The sequence below is a fragment of the Rutidosis leptorrhynchoides genome, chromosome 11 (genome assembly GCF_046630445.1).
Source record: "Rutidosis leptorrhynchoides isolate AG116_Rl617_1_P2 chromosome 11, CSIRO_AGI_Rlap_v1, whole genome shotgun sequence".
Lineage (NCBI taxonomy): Eukaryota > Viridiplantae > Streptophyta > Magnoliopsida > Asterales > Asteraceae > Rutidosis > Rutidosis leptorrhynchoides.
The window spans coordinates 77,535,505-77,558,947 of record NC_092343.1 but is presented as its reverse complement, the minus strand read 5'-3'; the positions used below and the strand labels follow the sequence as shown (position 1 = coordinate 77,558,947).

Here is a 23,443-nt window from a genome sequence, read left to right as displayed (position 1 = left end):
TATCATTATTAACAATATCATTTTTATTATTAGTATTATCATGATTAATAAAGTTATTATTATTATTATTAATAAATCATTATCTTCAAAACTATCATTTTAACAAATAAATATTTTTTATATAAAAATATACTTATTACATATACTATAACTATATTAATATTACATATACATTATATATTAAACCTAATAACATTATTTACATAAATATTTACATATAACAAAATTTTGATTTAACAATATAATACTAATTATATATATTATACAAAACAAATATATTACTAAATTAAATATGTAATATATATAAACTAGTTTGATTATTATTACATGTTAATTATATGTGTTAATATATATACTCGATATAGGTTCGTGAATCCGAGGCCAACCCTGCATTGTGCAGTTTCGTCATATGTATTTTTACTACAAAATACAGTATTGTGAGTTTCATTTGCTCCCTTTTTATATATATTTTTGGGCTGAGAATACATGCGCTGTTTTATAAATGTTTTACGAAATCGGCACAAGTACTAAAAATAATTCTATGTGGGTTTAAACCAGAAATATACCTTAGCTTGGTAACATTAAACTACTTGTCTATGTACGGTAGGCGCGAATCCTAAAGATAGATCTATTGGGCCTGACAAACCCCATCCCGACTAAGGGATGCTTTAGTACTTCGAGGTATTTTAAACACACCTGATCTGGTGTACTTCAGAGGGTAAAACATGAACGTTAAGGCTTGTTACCGGGTGCCTATAATTTATAGAATATTTTTATACACTTGCGAGTGTATTATGTTTATGATTATGAAATCTTGTGGTCTATTAAAATATTGAAATGATTGTTATGATAAACCTATGAACTCACCAACCTTTTGGTTGACACTTTTAAGCATGTTTATTCTCAGGTACGAATTAAGTCTTCCGCTGTGCAATAGCGCCATTTTAAGGACATTACTTGGAGTCGATCATCGCAATGGGACCAAATGTTGATGACTTCGTTCAGGAGGATTAGGACGGGTCACTTCAACTATGGGCTATTAATGGGCTTTATATTTATTTAATTAAATGATAGTTTGTTAATTTAATATAAAGATTTACAATTGGACGTACCTATAAATAACCATATACACTCGATCGGACATGATGGGCGGGATATTTATAAATACTAATGATCGTTCATTTAACCGGACACGGGAATGAATTAATAGTTAATGGACTTATTAAAACAGGGGTGAATTATATACAAGGACACTTGGTGTAATTATAGTTTAAGTCCCCAATTAGTTGGAATATTTGACTTCGGATATAAGGATAGTTTGACGAGGACACTCGCACTTTATATTTATGACTGATGGACTGTTATGGACAAAAATCAGACGGACATATTGAATAATCCAGGACAAAGGACAATTAACCCATGGTAATAAAATAAAATTAACACGTCAAACATCATGATTACGGAAGTTTAAATAAGCATAATTTATATATTTTATATTTAATTGCACTTTTAATTATCGCAATTTTATTTATTGTCATTTTATTTAATTGCACTTTTAATTATTGTACTTTTTAATTATCGCAATTTTATTTTATCGCACTTTTATTGCAATTTCATTATCATTATTTACTTTACGCTTAAAATTAAGTTATATTTATTTCTAATATTTTACATTAGGTTTTAACTGCGACTAAAGTTTTAAAATCGACAAACCGGTCATTAAACGGTAAAAACCCCCTTTTATAATAATAATACTACTTATATTTATATTTATATATAGTTTTTAAAAATATAGCGTTAAACTTGGCGAGTTCCCTGTGGACGAACCGAACTTACTAAAAACTACACTACTATACGATTAGGTACACTGCCTATAAGTGTTGTAGAAAGGTTTAGGTATATCCACTCTATAAATAAATAAATAACTTGTGTAAAATTGTATCGTATTTAATAGTATTTTGTTGTAAAAATATAACTATTTCGTATACACCTCTACGCACATCAAGTATTTTTGGCGCCGCTGCCGGGGAACAACACTTAACGCCGAAGCGAGACCCTAAAAAAAATTAGTTTTTACGTTATTTTTGTAAAAGTATATTTACATAAGTTTTAAATTTCAAAAATATAAAAACATAAAGACTATATATCTTTAAGTCTCTAAAAAAAAAGTTTTAGTTATAATAAGTGATTTTAGTTATAAAATACTAATAAGTGATTTTTATTTAAAATATAAGTTTTAGTTATATTATAAAACATTTTCTATAAAATAAAAACAGAAAATTAAAAAACAAAACATAAAAAGTAAAAAAAAAAAAAAAAATAGAAACTGAGCCTAAAAAATTTGACCTGCATCTGTGGCATCCGCACTCGCGGTACTTTTTGCCAGTTGGCATCCGCACTCGCGGAGGTATCTGACAGGTCAAACATTGCAGCATTAATTACGAAATTAGGGTTATTTATTTATTTATTATTATTAATTAGGGTTTAATTAAAATATTAATTAGGTTTAGTTAATTAAATTTGTATTTTTAGGTTTTAATTAGTTTTATTACTTATAAAATTAATACTTTTATAAAATATTAATTTAAAAATAATATTTTTATAAAAATTGTATTTTTTTACAACTTTAAGTTTTATTTTTAAAATTTCGTAACTTTTTAATCGTTTATTCATAATATTTGTATTTTTCGCTCGTATTTAGTTTTAAGTCATAGTTTTTGCCGTAGTTATTTTTATTTTTAGATTTATAGGCTTTGCCGTAAAATCCCTTAAGTGCTTTTTCTTTAGAATAAGATTTAGGTGCTTTCGATTTTTGCGACGCCATTTTAAAATTTTAGTACCTTTTTAAGTTATTGCCATTTGGGATATAGTATTTCTTTTAAGCTTTAATATCTTTAGACGCAACTTTTAATTTTTAGTTTTTAGACTTTTAAGTTTCGACGTTTTTCTTTCTTATTTTTATTTTTCGACCTTTTATTTTTCGACATTTTTCGACGCGCTCTTTTTCTTTCTTATTTTTCGCCACTCTAGTTTTTAGGAGATAGAATTTTCTATTTCTTCTCTAAAATTTCTTTAAACTTCAACGAAAAATTATTTTAAGTGGTTAAATTGATAGACATCCAAAATTTTCTGGTTCGTAGTAATAGTTGGATTTGTTAGTGGCTGAGTTGTGAGCTTCCGATTTAAAGGGTTCTGGCTCCCTGCTACATCTATTGGCTATTCGAAACGTGGGCAAAAGCAGAAAAGTCTATTAATTGGATAACTTATATAATTTTCTTTCTTTTTAAAAACTAATAGGATATTCAGTGAATGCACCGAGCAAAACGTTCACCACCTTTTGTACGTTCACCACCTGTAACTCGATCAAGACATCTAGCAAATATTGTCGCCGTTGATTTTTCTTTAGAATCGTCATCAAGTCGACCAAGTACTCCAATTCAAATTTCCGATAATCCATTTTTTGAACCCGACCTCACAATTGAGAATCCGGAGGATATTCAGGGACAATTCAGAGATCCTGAACCATTAATCTTTCCTCCGGAACCACCAATCATTCAAACGGAGATTGTCGAGGAACAACCCATTAAATCAGAATCCTCTAGTGATTCAGATTCAACAAATTCAATTATGGAAAATCTGGAACCTCTAAGTATGGAAGACCGAATGCGAGCTAAACGCACTGGCCAAGGTCACGCAATTACTCAACCTGACATTAATGTGCCAGATTATGAAATCAAAGGACAAATTCTACACATGGTAACTAATCAATGCCAATTTAGTGGTGCACCGAAGGAAGATCCAAATGAACATCTTCGTACATTTAATAGGATCTGTACTTTATTTAAAATCAGATAAGTGGAGGATGAACAGATATATCTCATGTTATTTCCCTGGACTTTAAAGGGAGAAGCCAAAGATTGGTTAGAATCGTTACCTGAAGGGGCGATTGATACATGGGACATTTTAGTTGAAAAATTTCTTAAACAATTCTTTCCGACATCTAAAGCCGTGAGACTTCAAGGAGAAATTGTTACGTTCACGCAAAAGCCAAATGAAACTTTATATGAAGCATGGACAAGATTTGGAAAGTTATTAAGAGGATGTCCGCAACATGGTTTAGACACTTGTCAAATAGTACAAATATTCTACCAAGGATGCGACATCACTACACGAAAAGACATAGATATAGCAGCTGGTGGTTCCATTATGAAGAAAACTGCAACTGACGCTTACAAAATTATTGATAACACTGCTTCCCACTCACATGAGTGGCACCAAGAAAAAGATATCATTAGATCATCTAAAGCAGCTAGAGCTGATTCTAGCCATGACTTCGATTCCATTTCCGCAAAGATAGATGCTGTCGAGAGACGAATGGAAAAGATGACTAAAGATATCCACTCAATACGAATTAGTTGTGAGCAGTGTGGAGGACCACATTTAACAAAAGATTGTCTCAGTATTGAACTAACAATGGAACAAAGAGAGAATGTTTCATACATAAACCAAAGGCCTGGAAATAATTATCAGAATAATTATCAACCGCCAAGACCAATCTACAATCAAAATCAGAATTATAACTGAAATGTTCCATACAACAACCAACAAGGTCCTAGCAACCAACAAGTATCCAATAATACTTACAATCAGCAAAGACCTATTTTTCAAAACAAACCACCACAAACCGATGATAAAAAGCCAAATTTAGAAGATATGATGTCGAAGCAAGTTGAATCTCAAACTCAATTTTTCACATCTCAGAAACAAACCAATGAACAAAATGCTCAAGCATTTAGAAATCAACAAGCTTCTATTCAAAATCTGAAACAAGAAGTAAGTAACCTAGCAAGGTTAATAGGTGAAAGAAAATCGGGAAGTTTACCTAGTGATACAAATGCTAATCCCCGGAATGAAACAGCTAAAGCTATTACCACAAGAAGTGGTATTACACTTAAACTACCTGAAATACCTATAATTTCTGATGACTCTATTCCTACTACACAAGAACCACAGTCTGAGCAACTGAACCGGTAGTTGAAAAGGTTAATGAAGATAACACAGTTAAGGCTAAACCTTATGTTAAACCATACCAACCACCACTTCCTTACCCTAGTAAAATGAGAAAAGAGAGACTTGAAGCCGAGCAATCCAAATTTTTGGATATGTTTAAACAGATAAATGTAAATCTTCCTTTCATTGATGTGATTTCAGGAATGCCTAGATATGCTAAATTTTTGAAAGATCTAATCACAAATAGAAAGAAAATGGAAGAACTCTCGGCTGTTACTATGAATGCAAATTGTTTTGTAGTGCTGTTGAATAAGATACCAGAAAAATTATCAGATCCAGGAAGTTTCACGATTCCATGTTTTCTGGGTAGTCTTAGTTCAATAGAAGCATTGGCAGACTTAGGTGCTAGTATAAATCTAATGTTGTATTCACTATACGCTAAACTAGACCTTGGAGAATTGAAACCAACACGAATAAGCATACAACTAGCTGATCGATCAGTAAAATATCCTAGAGGGATAATGGAGAACATGCTAGTTAAAGTTGGTACTTTAGTATTTCCAGTAGATTTTGTTATTCTGGACATGGAAGAAGATTCTCGAGTTCCTCTCATATTAGGAAGACCATTCTTAAACACGGCTAAAGCAATAATAGATGTGTTTGGTAAGAAACTGACCCTAAGTATAGAGGACGAGAGTGTTACCTTTTCTGTTGATAGAGCCATGCAACAACCGCAATCTGCAGATGATACATGTTATTATATTCAAACTATAGATTCACATGCAGAATTGTTAGAAGAATTTCCAGAATTACAAGGAACAGGAGAATGTTCTTTAGGAGAAGGAACTGAACCAATTGATGAAACTGAAATGTTAGCTAAACTTATGGCTAATGGATATGAACTGACAACAGAAGAAATTCAAATACTAAAAGAAGAAGACAGATATCGATATAAATCATCGATAGAAGAACCACCGACATTAGAATTAAAGCCACTTCTAAACCATTTGGAATATGCTTATTTACATGGTGAATCTGAATTACCTGTAATAATATCGTCTTCTCTTACTGAAAATGAAAAATCTCAACTCATTACTGTACTAAAAGCTCATAAACCAGCAATTGCATGGAAAATTCATGACATTAAAGGAATAAGTCCTTCGTATTGCACACATAAAATCTTTATGGAAGAAGGTCATAAAACGTATGTGCAACGCCAACGAAGACTAAAACCTAATATGCAAGATATTGTTAAGAAAGAAATTATTAAACTGCTAGATGCAGGTTTAATTTATCCAATCTCTGATAGTCCATGGGTAAGCCCAGTTCAATGCGTACCTAAGAAGGGTGGCATGACTGTCATCACAAATGAAAAAAATGAGCTTATTCCTACTAGGACTGTAACAGGATGGCGTGTTTGTATTGATTATAGAAAATTAAATGACGCCACCAGAAAAGATCACTTTTCCTTACCTTTCATTGATCAAATGTTCGAAAGATTAGCCGGTAATAGTTACTATTGTTTTCTTGATGGTTTTTTCGGATATTTTCAAATTCCAATAGCACCCGAGGACCAAGAGAAAACCACGTTCACATGCCCTTATGGTACTTTTGCTTATAAACACATGCCATTTGGACTTTGTAACGCCCCTGCAAACTTTCAAAGCTGCATGATGGCGATTTTTCACGACATGATAGAAGAATGCATGGAAGTTTTCATGGATGACTTTTCAGTCTTCGGTGATACTTTTGAAACATGTCTAGTTAATCTTGAACGAATGCTTATTAGATACGAACAATCAAATCTAGTACTTAATTGGGAAAAATGCCATTTCATGATTAAAGAAGGCATCGTTCTTGGTCATAAAATTTCAAATGAAGGAATTTAAGTGGATAGAGCTAAAGTAGATGTAATTGCTAAACTTCCACATCCCACCAATGTCAGAGGAGTTAGGAGTTTTCTAGGGCATGCCGGTTTTTACCGACGTTTCATAAAAGATTTTTCTAAAATTGCCACTCCTATGAATAAACTCCTAGAAAAAGATGCTCCATTCATCTTTTCAGATGAATGCATCAAATCTTTTAATATTCTTAAAGAAAAACTCACTAATGCACCGATCATGATAACTCCAAATTGTAATCTACCGTTTGAACTAATGTGCGATGCAAGTGATTTTGCAATGGGAGCCGTTTTAGGACAAAGGATTGAAAAACGATTTTAACCTATATATTATGCTAGTAAGACGTTACAAGGAGCACAAATGAATTATACAACTACTGAAAAAGAACTCCCTGCTATTGTCTTTGCTTTTGACAAATTTCGTTCATATCTCGTTCTAGCTAAAACGGTGGTCTATACTGACCATTCTGCTCTAAGATACCTATTTTCGAAACAAGATGCTAAACCAAGATTTATCCATTGGATCTTACTCTTACAAGAGTTCGATATTGAAATCAGAGATAAAAAGAGAGCAGAAAATCTCGCCGCTGATCATCTTTCTCGTCTTGAAAATCCCGAATTAGAAGTTCTAAATGAATCGGCCATACAAGACAACTTTCCTGATGAATATCTATTGAAGATAAATTATAATAAAATTCCATGGTTTGCAGACTATGCAAACTACTTAGTATGTGGATTCCTTGAAAAAGGGTTATCGTACCAAAAACGAAAAAAAAATCTTTAGTGATTTAAAACACTATTTCTGGGAAGATCCACATTTGTTTAAAAGTTGTCCCGATGGAATAATACGCAGATGTGTATTCGGAGATGAAGTTAGTCAAATCTTAAACCATTGTCACACAGGACCAACATGAGGGCATTATGGGCCTCAACTCACAGCAAGAAAAGTTTACGATGCTGGATTCTATTGGCCTACAATTTTCAAAGACGCACACCTTCTTTGCAAATCCTGTGATGCTTGTCAAAGGGTCAGAAAAATAAGTCAACGTGATGAAATGCCACAAAATGTCATTCAAGTATGTGAAGTATTTGACATTTGGGGTATTGACTTTATGGGTTCATTTCCAAAATCTCATAATAATCTCTACATTCTCGTTGCCATTGATTATGTATCTAAATGGGTGGAAGCACAAGCTCTCCCGACTAACGATGCACGAGTTGTAGTCAACTTTTTAAAACGTCTTTTTGCCAGGTTTGGAACACCGAAAGCTTTAATAAGTGATCGGGGTACTCATTTTTGTAATAATCAACTTGAGAAAGTTCTCAAAAGATATGGAGTAACTCATAAAATCTCAATCGCTTATCATCCACAAACAAGTGGACAAGTTGAAAATACCAACCGAGCTTTAAAACGTATTCTAGAGAAAACCGTAGGATCAAATCTGAAGGAATGGTCCATGAAATTGGAGGATGCACTCTGGGCTTTTAGAACAGCCTACAAAACTCCAATTGGAACTACACCTTTTAGACTCGTTTACGAAAAAGCATGTCATCTTCCAGTAGAAATTGAACACAAAGCATTTTGGGCTTTGAAAACATGTAATCTTGATTTACATGAAGCCGGACGTCTACGATTAAGTCAACTAAACGAATTAGAAGAATTAAGACATGAAGCATACGAAAATTCGTTAATCTATAAAGAAAGAACGAAGAAATGGCATGATAAAAGAATCAGAAGTTCAAAAGAATTTAAAGAAGGAGACAGAGTTCTTCTTTTCAATTCACGATTCAAGCTATTTCCTGGAAAATTGAAATCAAGATGGTCTGGACCATTCATAGTCAAAAGAGTTTTCCCGTACGGAACAGTAGAATTAATAAATTCAAATGGAATTGAATTTAAGGTTAATGGTCACGAAGTTAAACATTACATAGATAATCCAATGGAAGTTGAAGATGAAGTTAATCACAATTTCGACACCACAGCTAACTAAGTGTGGGGAGAATCAAGTCTTTTAAGGAAAATATATATTTCTGTTAGAGTTAGATATTCTGTTTTCGTGTAGTTTCCGAGAATGGAATCCGAATGGTCTTTCCCTAGCAGACCCTAAAGAACTAGTCTTCTTCCCCCATTCTGAATTTTTATTTTTTTTAGATTTTACGAAATAGAGAATTCCTTTGATCTGAACCATGGTCTAATGCTACACGCTATGATTACTAAACGTAATAATGACACACTTCCGAGTGAACTGGTATCATTCATAAGAGAAAAAATGGACGGAGTAAGAAAAGAACTCAGAAAAGATCATCATAAGATACATTTTGGTAAAGAAAAATCAAAATCCGTAACAAAAAGAAGAGCACAACACCTTGAAAGATGTTACAAATAAGGAAAATGGTCACACGAAGGTAAATGTTCAAATAATCAAACTTATTCAAATACCGAATTTGTTACTCTATGCAGAGAAGGACCGTTCATATGTTTAGAAGAAAAGATATTGAAGATTCGAGGTTATGCTTACGTAGCTATGGAGAACCAAATCACACGACTCTCCTATGAGTCGGCTAAAGCAGGTCTCTGAGAATTCTTTCTCACAGGTAAGTATGTACAGTTTTTATTTTTATTGCTTTTAAGCTTTTGATAATAAACGCTGAATCGTTCGCTATAAAGTATTAAATTGGTATTCAATAAAATTAGGTATGCGTAACCGAAATTATTGATATCATACAAAAATTTATTACATCACTGCGAAATTTACCGTTTATTCTTAAGGTATAAATATCTTTAATCAATCAACCCAAAATATTTCAAAAATTCGTCAGGAGTAAAACTAGGTAATATAGCCGAAATTACTTTACCGCAAAGAGGGGCGTATATTTTTGACAATATTTGATTGATTAAAGTGGGATAAAAGACCAAAAGGATTTTTAATTTTATTTTTACTTTATTTTTAAAATTAATATTAAATTATTATTGTAAACTTTTTAAAATCAATATATTTAAGTTTGTAAATATTTGAAAAAATTAATATTTTTAATAAGTTTTTATGTATAAAAATATTAATAATATGAATTTTTAATTTTATGCATTTTAAATTTAAGTTTGGTGTGAATTTAAAAACAAAAATTTACTTTATTTCGTTAAGTTAAAAATTTGATATTTCAAATTCATCGTGAGTTGAAAACTAAGTCGTTGAACCGAAATTGCTTTACCCGAGGGCGGGGCGAAAAATTTTGTTATCATTATTTTTAATTTTATTGATCTAAAGTATGCCAAAAAAAATTAAAAAAACCCAATAATCTTTACTTTTAAAATAATCGCTTTAAAAACGACAAATTTTAAATTTTGTCAAGGGACAGACTAGGTAAACATACCGGAACTACCTAAAGTAAAAGGAAACAAAATTTAAAAAAAAAATTATTCATTTAAATTGTTTTAATAAATAAAGGTTTTATAAAAAAAATATAATAAAAATATTATGTATGTTTGTAATTTATCTCATGTACAAAACAGGGTAAAACAGCGCATTTTCAAAGACTGACATTAAGTTCAGCAAAAACAACTAATTTTGACGACAAGATGCAAAATATATGTGAAATAACAACTGCAGGAATGAACAAATGATGTGCACCATTTATCATTCAACAAATAAACGCCAATATGTTTGGAAACTTTGGTAAAATTTAATTATTTTTTCTACGCTAATCACCCTCAATAATTTAAATTGTTACTGATTTCTTGCAAATGAGGGCATTGCAAGATCTTAAGTGTGGGAAGGGGTTAAATTCTTTCGGATTTTTAAAATTTCTGACTTATACACTTGGTTAACATTAAAAATACTAGTAACGCAGTAGTTGTATTAGAATCTAGTGCTCTCTGATAATAAAGAACAGCCCTAGTCTTATTATACTGACTACCCAATTATAGTAAAATTTTTCAAAATTTTTAAATAAATGAATTCAAAATCATGTTTATACATATTTATGAATGATAAAACTAGGTGTTAACACCGAAATTATTGTTACCTCGGAAAGGACATAAATTGAGAAACAACCCAAAACTCTTGAATTCATTTAAAATGGAATAGAGGAGAATAAAAAGGCAAAGAAAAATATAAATAAAAGCTAAGTGTGGGAAGAATTTACCAAGTTCTTTAAAACATATATCACATATCTGTACGAGCTTATTGCAGGTACTTTTGCTCTGGACAATACTAATAAGTTTTACCAGATTTACTGTAATATATTCGAAAGAAAAGATGGATCTACACGATGAATCAATTCCATCATTAAAAGGAAGTGAAGTCTTCCAAAAAAGACACGCGCTTCTTGATTTAGATCAGGAAGTTGTCGTCCAGACTAGTTGTAAAGTCTACGAAAAACTTTGAAAAGTTTTCTCGAAAATCAGCTGGAAATCCACTGACCTCAGCATCAAACAGGGTCGCTAAGTGGTCAGACTTATCCTAACCATGAGAGGATCTGTCTCGTAAAATGGGGAGGGCGCCGTGCAAATTAGCTTGATAAGACTAATGAATCAGACCCCCAAAAAGGATAATCTCCTTAAAGATCAAAAAATCAGCTTTTAAGACTGATATTACTCAATCCTAGAGATTGACTTTTAAAGATTGAGAATTCAAACTCATGGAATTCGATGATATCTAAACTCGAGCTTGAACGAGAAAATATTTTGATCAAAATTACAAACCGATTTGTTTTCTGAAAACCCATTTTTAATGCGTTCATTACCATTGAACGTAAAATCCTAGGAATTCACCTGGAATTCATTAGGTCACCTGAACCAAATCGGGTGTCAACTGTAAGAACGGTGGTTGCATAGCATGGTTGAAGACAGGACCTTGTGCCAGACCGAAAAACTATAGGGTGAGCTTTACTATTGCTCCTACAAAGGATAGTAATTGCATCCGACACGTTATAGACCATAATTAAAAGCATGTCAGGGGACATTGCCTTAACAGTTGCTTGTTCAACGCTTTCCTTTACAACCGGACGGTAGTTTACCGAAAGGTAATATACGGAGCAAGTATACTGGACGTGTTGCTTTCCCAATACAAGGTTAGCAAGTGGGTGACACAAAACCATAAGTTTTGAGCTAAAATTTTCAAATCTGAAACCCACCAAACCCACAAAAACATTTTGCAAACACCAGTGAAGGGTTATTCCGGAAAACTTATCTAGGGTAAAAACTAGATTGAATTTTCAAAAGATCAAATGTTTTCATAAAGATCCAATTTCCTTAAGGATCTAAATTTTCATAGTCATATGGGACTGTAAACCACAACGTTACTACCATTGTTCATACCGCCGTATAGAATTCACTGATGTACAAAGTGTGAAGAATAAAGAAGTGATTCTAGTATTTTTATTTCAAGACTATATTGCTTGAGGACAAGCAACGCTCAAGTGTGGGAATATTTGATAATGCTAAAAACGAACATATATTTCATAGCATTATCCCTCCAGAAAGACAAGCTTTTAGTTGCAATTGTTCTATTTACAAGTGATATTCGTTTAAATAATAAAAGGTGCAGACAAAAGACAGATTCGACGATTTGGAGAAGCAAACGACCAAAAAGCTAAAAAGTACAAAGTACAATCAAAGTGGTTCAAATTATTGATGAGAAACGTCTCAAAATTGCAAGAGTACAAGACGCAAAATGCAAAGTACAAGATATTAAATAGTACACAAGGACGTTCGAAAATCCGGAACCGGGACCTAAGTCAACTTTCAACGCGCGACGCAACGGGCCAAAAATTACAAGTCAACTATGCAAATCAATATAATATAATATATAAATAATTCTTAAAATTATATATATATTATATTTATATTTTAAAAACAGTCGGCAAAGCTAGGATCCAAAGTGTGAGCTGGAATCCACAGCTCCGCACTCGCGGAGCTTCGAAGGCAAGAAAAACCGCACTTGCGGAGTGCACAGTATCCAGATGGGGCCTATAAAAGGCAACGCATTTTGCTGAATTCGATACCACTTTTTCTTCTTCATTCACTCGTATAATATATATATATATATATATATATATATATATATATATATATATATATATATATATATATATATATATATATATATATATTATAATTTTAATTTTAATTTTAAATTCTAATAATAAGGGTATGTTAGCGAATGTTGTAAGGGTGTAAGTCGAAATTCTGTCCGTGTAACGCTACGCTATTTTTAATCATTGTAAGTTATATTCAACCTATTTAAATTAATGTCTAGTAGCTAAGTTATTTTTATGCTTATTTAAATTGAAGTAATCATGATGTTGGGCTAAATATTAAAGACGGGGTAATTGGGCTTTGTACCATAATTGGGGTTTGGATAAAAGAACGACACATGTGGAAATTAGACTATGGACTATTAATGGGCTTTATATTTGTTTAATTAAATGATAGTTTGTTAATTTAATATAAAGATTTACAATTGGACGTACCTATAAATAACCATATACACTCGATCGGACACGATGGGCGGGATATTTATAAGTACTAATAATCGTTCATTTAACCGGACACGGGAATGAATTAATAGTTAATAGACTTATTAAAACAGGGGTGAATTATATACAAGGACACTTGGTGTAATTATAGTTTAAGGCCCCAATTAGTTGGAATATTTGACTTCGGATATAAGGATAATTTGACGAGGACACTCGCACTTTATATTTATGACTGATGGACTGTTATGGACAAAAACCAGACGGACATATTGAATAATCCAGGACAAAGGACAATTAACCCATGGTAATAAACTAAAATTAACACGTCAAACATCATGATTATGAAAGTTTAAATAAGCATAATTTATATATTTCATATTTAATTGCACTTTTAATTATTGTACTTTTTTATTATCGTAATTTTATTTTATCGCACTTTTATTGCAATTTCATTATCATTATTTACTTTACGCTTAAAATTAAGTTATATTTATATTTATTTCTAATATTTTACATTAGGTTTTAACTGCGACTAAAGTTTTAAAATCGACAAACCGGTTATTAAACGGTAAAAACCCCCCTTTTATAATAATAATACTACTTATATTTATATTTATATATAGTTTTTAAAAATATAGCGTTAAACTTGGCGAGTTCCCTGTGGACGAATCGGACTTACTAAAAACTACACTACTGTACGATTAGGTACACTGCCTATAAGTGTTGTAGCAAGGTTTAGGTATATCCACTCTATAAATAAATAAATAACTTGTGTAAAATTGTATCGTATTTAATAGTATTTTGTTGAAAAAATATAACTATTTCGTATACACCTCTACGCATGCATACCATTTCATAATACATTCAACTATAATTGAATTAATAATAATCTTGATGAACTCAATGACTCGAATGCAACATCTTTTGAAATATGCCATGAATGACTTCAAGTAATATCTTTAAAATGAGCAAATGCACAGCGGAAGATTTCTTTAATACCTGAGAATAAATATGCTTTAAAGTGTCAACTAAAAGGTTGGTGAGTTCATTAGTTTAACATAAATAATCATTTTCATCATTTTAATAGACCACAAGAATTTCATTTCCAGTTCTCATAAATATACGTCCCATGCATAGAGACAAAAATCATTCATATGGATTGAACACCTGGTAACTGACATTAACAAGATGCATATAAGAATACCCCCTATCATTCCGGGAAATCCTTCGGACATGATAAAAACAACATCGAAGTACTAAAGCATCCGGTGAAATGTCCCGTTCTTATTGATTAAAAACGTTCCATATTAATTGATTTCGTTGCGAGGTTTTGACCTCTATATGAGACATTTTTCAAAGACTGCATTCATTTTTGAAACAAACCATAACCTTTATTTCATAGATAAAGGTTTTAAAAAGATTTACGTAGATTATCAAATAATGATAATCTAAAATATCCTGTTTACACGCGACCATTACATAATGGTTTACAATACAAATATGTTACAACAAAATAAGTTTCTTGAATGCAGTTTTTACACAATATCATACAAGCATGGACTCCAAATCTCGTCCTTATTTAAGTATGCGACAGCGGAAGCTCTTAATAATCACCTGAGAATAAACATGCTTAAAACGTCAACAAAAATGTTGGTGAGTTATAGGTTTAACCTATATATATCAAATCATAATAATAGACCACAAGATTTCATATTTCAATACACATCCCATACATAGAGATAAAAATCATTCATATGGTGAACACCTGGTAACCGACATTAACAAGATGCATATATAAGAATATCCCCATCATTCCGGGACACCCTTCGGATATGATATAAATTTCGAAGTACTAAAGCATCCGGTACTTTAGATGGGGCTTGTTGGGCCCGATAGATCTATCTTTAGGATTCGCGTCAATTAGGGTGTCTGTTCCCTAATTCTTAGATTACCAGACTTAATAAAAAGGGGCATATTCGATTTCGATAATTCAACCATAGAATGTAGTTTCACGTACTTGTGTCTATTTTGTAAATCATTTATAAAACCTGCATGTATTCTCATCCCAAAAATATTAGATTTTAAAAGTGGGACTATAACTCACATTCACAGATTTTTACTTCGTCGGGAAGTAAGACATGGCCACTGGTTGATTCACGAACCTATAACAATATATACATATATATCAAAGTATGTTCAAAATATATTTACAACACTTTTAATATATTTTGATGTTTTAAGTTTATTAAGTCAGCTGTCCTCGTTAGTAACCTACAACTAGTTGTTCACAGTTAGATGTACAGAAATAAATCGATAAATATTATCTTGAATCAATCCACGACCCAGTGTATACGTATCTCAGTATTGACCACAACTCAAACTATATATATTTTGGAATCAACCTCAACCCTGTATAGCTAACTCCAACATTCACATATAGAGTGTCTATGGTTGTTCCGAAATATATATAGATGTGTCGACATGATAGGTCGAAACATTGTATACGTGTCTATGGTATCTCAAGATTACATAATATACAATACAAGTTGATTAAGTTATGGTTGGAATAGATTTGTTACCAATTTTCACGTAGCTAAAATGAGAAAAATTATCCAATCTTGTTTTACCCATAACTTCTTCATTTTAAATTCGTTTTGAGTGAATCAAATTGCTATGGTTTCATATTGAACTCTATTTTATGAATCTAAACAGAAAAATTATAGGTTTATAGTCGGAAAAATAAGTTACAAGTCGTTTTTGTAAAGGTAGTCATTTCAGTCGAAAGAACGACGTCTAGATGACCATTTTAGAAAACATACTTCCACTTTGAGTTTAACCATAATTTTTGGATATAGTTTCATGTTCATAATAAAAATCATTTTCTCAGAATAATAACTTTTAAATCAAAGTTTATCATAGTTTTTAATTAACTAACCCAAAACAGCCCGCGGTGTTACTACGACGGCGTAAATCCGGTTTTACGGTGTTTTTCGTGTTTCCAGGTTTTAAATCATTAAGTTAGCATATCATATAGATATAGAACATGTGTTTAGTTGATTTTAAAAGTCAAGTTAGAAGGATTAACTTTTATTTGCGAACAAGTTTAGAATTAACTAAACTATGTTCTAGTGATTACAAGTTTAAACCTTCGAATAAGATAGCTTTATATGTATGAATCGAATGATGTTATGAACATCATTACTACCTTAAGTTCCTTGGATAAACCTACTGGAAAAGAGAAAAATGGATCTAGCTTCAACGGATCCTTGGATGGCTCGAAGTTCTTGAAGCAGAATCATGACACGAAAACAAGTTCAAGTAAGATCATCACTTGAAATAAGATTGTTATAGTTATAGAAATTGAACCAAAGTTTGAATATGATTATTACCTTGTATTAGAATGATAACCTACTATAAGAAACAAAGATTTCTTGAGGTTGGATGATCACCTTACAAGATTGGAAGTGAGCTAGCAAACTTGAAAGTATTCTTGATTTTATGTAACTAGAACTTGTAGAATATATGAAGAACACTTGGAACTTGAAGATAGAACTTGAGAGAGATCAATTAGATGAAGAAAATTGAAGAATGAAAGTGTTTGTAGGTGTTTTTGGTCGTTGGTGTATGGATTAGATATAAAGGATATGTAATTTTGTTTTCATGTAAATAAGTCATGAATGATTACTCATATTTTTGTAATTTTATGAGATATTTCTTGCTAGTTGCCAAATGATGGTTCCCACATGTGTTAGGTGACTCACATGGGCTGCTAAGAGCTGATCATTGGAGTGTATATACCAATAGTACATACATCTAAAAGCTGTGTATTGTACGAGTACGAATACGGGTGCATACGAGTAGAATTGTTGATGAAACTGAACGAGGATGTAATTGTAAGCATTTTTGTTAAGTAGAAGTATTTTGATAAGTGTCTTGAAGTCTTTCAAAAGTGTATGAATACATATTAAAACACTACATGTATATACATTTTAACTGAGTCGTTAAGTCATCGTTAGTCGTTACATGTAAATGTTGTTTTGAAACCTTTAGGTTAACGATCTTGTTAAATGTTGTTAACCCAATGTTTATAATATAAAAAGAGATTTTAAATTATTATATTATCATGATATTATGATGTACGAATATCTCTTAATATGATATATATACATTAAATGTCGTTACAACGATAATCGTTACATATATGTCTCGTTTCAAAATCATTAAGTTAGTAGTCTTGTTTTTACATATGTAGTTCATTGTTAATATAATTAATGATATGTTTACTTATCATAATATCATGTTAACTATATATATAACCATATATATGTCATCATATAGTTTTTACAAGTTTTAACGTTCGTGAATCACCGGTCAACTTGGGTGGTCAATTGTCTATATGAAACCTATTTCAATTAATCAAGTCTTAACAAGTTTGATTGCTTAACATGTTGGAAACATTTAATCATGTAAATATCAATCTCAATTAATATATATAAACATGGAAAAGTTCGGGTCACTACAGTACCTACCCGTTAAATAAATTTCGTCCCGAAATTTTAAGCTATTGAAGGTGTTGACGAATCTTCTGGAAATAGATGCGGGTATTTCTTCTTCATCTGATCTTCACGCTCCCAGGTGAACTCGGGTCCTCTACGAGCATTCCATCAAACCTTAACAATTGGTATCTTGTTTTGCTTAAGTCTTTTAACCTCACGATCCATTATTTCGATGGGTTCTTCGATGAATTGAAGTTTTTCGTTGATTTGGATTTCATCTAACGGAATAGTGAGATCTTCTTTAGCAAAACATTTCTTCAAATTCGAGACGTGGAAAGTGTTATGTACAGCCGCGAGTTGTTGAGGTAACTCTAGTCGGTAAGCTACTGGTCCGACACGATCAATAATCTTGAATGGTCCAATATACCTTGGATTTAATTTCCCTCGTTTACCAAATCGAACAACGCCTTTCCAAGGTGCAACTTTAAGCATGACCATCTCTCCAATTTCAAATTCTATATCTTTTCTTTTAATGTCAGCGTAGCTCTTTTGTCGACTTTGGGCGGTTTTCAACCGTTGTTGAATTTGGATGATCTTCTCGGTAGTTTCTTGTATAATCTCCGGACCCGTAATCTGTCTATCCCCCACTTCACTCCAACAAATCGGAGACCTGCACTTTCTACCATAAAGTGCTTCAAACGGCGTCATCTCAATGCTTGAATGGTAGCTGTTGTTGTAGGAAAATTCTGCTAACGGTAGATGTCGATCCCAACTGTTTCCGAAATCAATAACACATGCTCGTAGCATGTCTTCAAGCGTTTGTATCGTCCTTTCACTCTGCCCATCAGTTTGTGGATGATAGGCAGTACTCATGTCTAGACGAGTTCCTAATGCTTGCTGTAATGTCTGCCAGAATCTTGAAATAAATCTGCCATCCCTATCAGAGATAATAGAGATTGGTATTCCATGTCTGGAGACGACTTCCTTCAAATACAGTCGTGCTAACTTCTCCATCTTGTCATCTTCTCTTATTGGCAGGAAGTGTGCTGACTTGGTGAGACGATCAACTATTACCCAAATAGTATCAAAACCACTTGCAGTCCTTGGCAATTTAGTGATGAAATCCATGGTAATGTTTTCCCATTTCCATTCCGGGATTTCGGGTTGTTGAAGTAGACCTGATGGTTTTTGATGCTCAGCTTTGACCTTAGAACACGTCAAACATTCTCCTACGTATTAAGCAACATCGGCTTTCATACCCGGCCACCAAAAATGTTTCTTGAGATCCTTGTACATCTTCCCCGTTCCAGGATGTATTGAGTATCTGGTTTTATGAGCTTCTCTAAGCACCATTTCTCTCATATCTCCAAATTTTGGTACCCAAATCCTTTCAGCCCTATACCGGGTTCCGTCTTCCCGAATATTAAGATGCTTCTCCGATCCTTTGGGTATTTCATCCTTTAAATTTCCCTCTTTTAAAACTCCTTGTTGCGCCTCCTTTATTTGAGTAGTAAGGTTATTATGAATCATTATATTCATAGATTTTACTCGAATGGGTTCTCTGTCCTTCCTACTCAAGGCATCGGCTACCACATTTGCCTTCCCCGGGTGGTAACGAATCTCAAAGTCGTAATCATTCAATAATTCAATCCACCTACGCTGCCTCATATTCAGTTGTTTCTGATTAAATATGTGTTGAAGACTTTTGTGGTCGGTATATATAATACTTTTGACCCCATATAAGTAGTGCCTCCAAGTCTTTAATGCAAACACAACCGCGCCTAATTCCAAATCATGCGTCGTATAATTTTGTTCGTGAATCTTCAATTGTCTAGACGCATAAGCAATCACCTTCGTTCGTTGCATTAATACACAACCGAGACCTTGCTTTGATGCATCACAATAAATCACAAAATCATCATTCCCTTCAGGCAATGACAATATAGGTGCCGTAGTTAGCTTTTTCTTCAATAACTGAAACGCTTTCTCTTGTTCATCATTCCATTCAAATTTCTTCCCTTTATGCGTTAATGCAGTCAAGGGTTTTGCAATTCTGGAAAAGTCTTGGATGAACCTTATGTAGTAACCAGCTAGTCCTAAAAACTGGCGTATATGTTTCGGAGTTTTCGGGGTTTCCCACTTTTCAACAGTTTCTATCTTTGCCGGATCCACCTTAATACCTTCTTTGTTCACTATGTGACCGAGGAATTGAACTTCTTCTAACCAAAATGCACACTTTGAAAACTTAGCGTGCAGTTTTTCCTTCCTCAATACTTCTAACACCTTTCTCAAATGTTCACCGTGTTCTTGGTCATTCTTTGAGTAAATAAGTATGTCATCAATGAAAACAATGACAAACTTGTCAAGGTATGGTCCACACACTCGGTTCATAAGGTCCATGAACACAGCTGGTGCATTAGTTAAACCAAACGGCATGACCATAAACTCGTAATGACCGTAACGTGTTCTGAAAGCAGTCTTTGGATTATCATCTTCTTTCACCCGCATTTGATGATACCCGGAACGTAAGTCAATCTTTGAATAAACAGACGAGCCTTGTAGTTGATCAAATAAGTCATCGATTCTCGGTAGTGGGTAGCGGTTCTTGATGGTAAGTTTGTTCAACTCTCGGTAGTCGATACACAACCTGAATGTACCATCTTTCTTCTTGACAAACAAAACAGGAGCTCCCCACGGTGATGTGCTTGGTCGAATGAAACCACGCTCTAAAAGTTCTTGTAATTGGCTTTGCAGTTCTTTCATCTCGCTGGGTGCGAGTCTGTAAGGAGCACGAGCTATTGGTGCAGCTCCTGGTACAAGATCTATTTGAAATTCAACGGATCGATGTGGGGGTAATCCCGGTAATTCTTTCGGAAATACATCGGGAAATTCTTTTGCAATGGGAACATCATTGATGCTCTTTTCTTCAGTTTGTACTTTCTCGACGTGTGCTAGAACAGCATAGCAACCTTTTCTTATTAGTTTTTGTGCCTTCAAATTACTAATAAGATGTAGCTTCGTGTTGCCCTTTTCTCCGTACACCATTAAGGGTTTTCCTTTTTCTCGTATAATGCGAATTGCATTTTTGTAACAAACGATCTCTGCTTTCACTTCTTTCAACCAGTCCATACCGATTATCACATCAAAACTCCCTAACTCTACTGGTATCAAATCAATCTTAAATGTTTTGCTAACCAGTTTAATTTCTCGATTCCGACATATATTATCTGCTGAAATTAATTTACCATTTGCTAATTCGAGTAAAAATTTACTATCCAAAGGCGTCAATGGACAACTTAATTTAGCACAAAAATCTCTACTCATATAGCTTCTATCCGCACCCGAATCAAATAAAACGTAAGCAGATTTATTGTCAATAAGAAACGTACCCGTAACAAGCTCCGGGTCTTCCTGTGCCTCTGCCGCATTAATATTGAAAACTCTTCCGCGGCCTTGTCCATTCGTGTTCTCCTGGTTCGGGCAATTTCTAATAATGTGGCCGGGTTTTCCACATTTATAACAAACTACATTGGCATAACTTGCTCCGACACTACTTGCTCCGCCATTACTCATTCCGACACCATTTGTTCCTTTCGTTCTATTAACCCCTGGTCCGTAGACCTCACACTTCGCCGCGCTATGACCATTTCTTTTACACTTGTTGCAAAATTTGGTGCAGAACCCCGAGTGATACTTTTCACACCTTTGGCATAGCTGCTTCTGATTGTTGTTGCTGTTGCGGTTATTATTGTTGTTGGGATGATTGTTGTAGTTGTTGTTGTTGTTGTTGTTGTTGTTGTTGTTGTTGGGCCGTTTGTTGTAGTTGCGATTGATGTTGCGATTGTTGGGATAATTGTTGCGATTATTGTTGTAATTGCTGTTGTTGCTGTATTGGTGATTCTTATCACCGTTTTCCTCCCACTTTCTTTTGACTTGCTTCACATTGGCCTCTTCAGCAGTCTGTTCTTTAATTCTTTCTTCAATCTGGTTCACTAGTTTGTGAGCCATTCTACATGCCTGTTGTATGGAGGTAGGCTCGTGTGAACTTATATCTTCTTGGATTCTTTTCGGTAATCCTTTCACAAACGCGTCGATCTTCTCTTCCTCATCTTCGAATGCTCCCGGACACAATAGGCACAATTCTGTGAATCGTCTTTCGTACGTGGTAATATCAAATCCTTGGGTTCGTAACCCTCTAAGTTCTGTCTTGAGCTTATTGACCTCAGTTCTGGGACGGTACTTCTCGTTCATCAAGTGCTTGAATACTGACCACGGTAGTGCGCACGCATCGTCTTGTCCCACTTGCTCTAGATAGGTATTCCACCATGTTAACGCAGAACCTGTGAAGGTATGCGTAGCGTACTTCACTTTTTCCTCTTCAGTACACTTACTTATGGCAAACACCGATTCGACCTTCTCGGTCCATCGTTTCAATCCGATCGGTCCTTCGCTTCCATCAAATTCCAAAGGTTTGCAGGCAGTGAATTCTTTGTAGGTGCATCCTATACGATTTCCTGTACTGCTAGATCCAAAGTTATTGTTGGTATGTAGCGCAGCCTGTACTGCGGCTATGTTTGAAGCTAGAAAAGTACGGAATTCCTCTTCATTCATATTCACGGTGTGTCGAGTAGTCGGTGCCATTTCCTTCAAAATAGTCAAATGGAACAAGTTAATCATATAGAATATTAAGAGTAGTTAATAGTATTTCGTAGCATAATATGAACTCATTTATAAAAGCTTTTTCTTCATATTAGCGTTTTATAAGTTTAAATTCGGGTAGTACCTACCCGTTAAGTTCATACTTAGTAGCTAATATACAATTCAACTACTACAATTCTATATGAAAAAACTGATTATAATAATATTTCGCGTTCAAACTTTTACACAATATTTTACAAACTTACAATACCGCTTATTTTACATATAGCATGAAATATAGCACACAATAAATTTGATACAAGATGGTTGTGAAGATAATTCTAGCTAATACACAAGTCGTTCAGCAAAGGCAATAAAGACACGTAATTCATACGTCCAGAAACAAGTCATGCATTCTGGTTTTACTAGGATTACTTCTCATCCTTGGTCTTGTGGAACATAACCGTTATGGCCGTTGATAAGACAGCGTGTTGTAACGTCGTCAAAGGGACGAGGGTTACGTAATGTCCAACAGTCCCGTAACAATCTAAAAACCTCATTTCTTACCCCAATTACCGACTCCGTCACTTGTGGGAACGTTTTGTTTAATAGTTGTAGCCCGATGTTCTTGTTCTCACTTTGGTGAGAAGCGAACATTACTAATCCGTAAGCATAACATGCTTCTTTATGTTGCATGTTAGCCGCTTTTTCTAAATCACGAAGTCCAATATTCGGATATATTGAGTCAAAATAATTTCTTAACCCATTGCGTAAAATAGCATTTGGGTTCCCCGCAATATATGCGTCAAAGTAAACACATCGTAACTTATGGATTTCCCAATGTGATATCCCCCATCTTTCGAACGAAAGCCTTTTATAAACCAAGGCATTCTTGGAACGTTCTTCGAATGTCTTACAAACT

At 33.5% G+C, this 23,443-nt stretch overlaps 1 non-coding gene across 1 annotated transcript; it reads right to left on the bottom strand.

Annotated features, from left to right (window-relative positions):
* Window positions 1-4,011: 4,011 nt before the first annotated feature.
* Window positions 4,012-4,118, bottom strand: LOC139879233 (small nucleolar RNA R71). Its single transcript, XR_011770086.1, has one exon. It is a non-coding gene; the product is annotated as a small nucleolar RNA R71 (small nucleolar RNA).
* Between the last annotated feature and the right edge of the window lie 19,325 nt (window positions 4,119-23,443).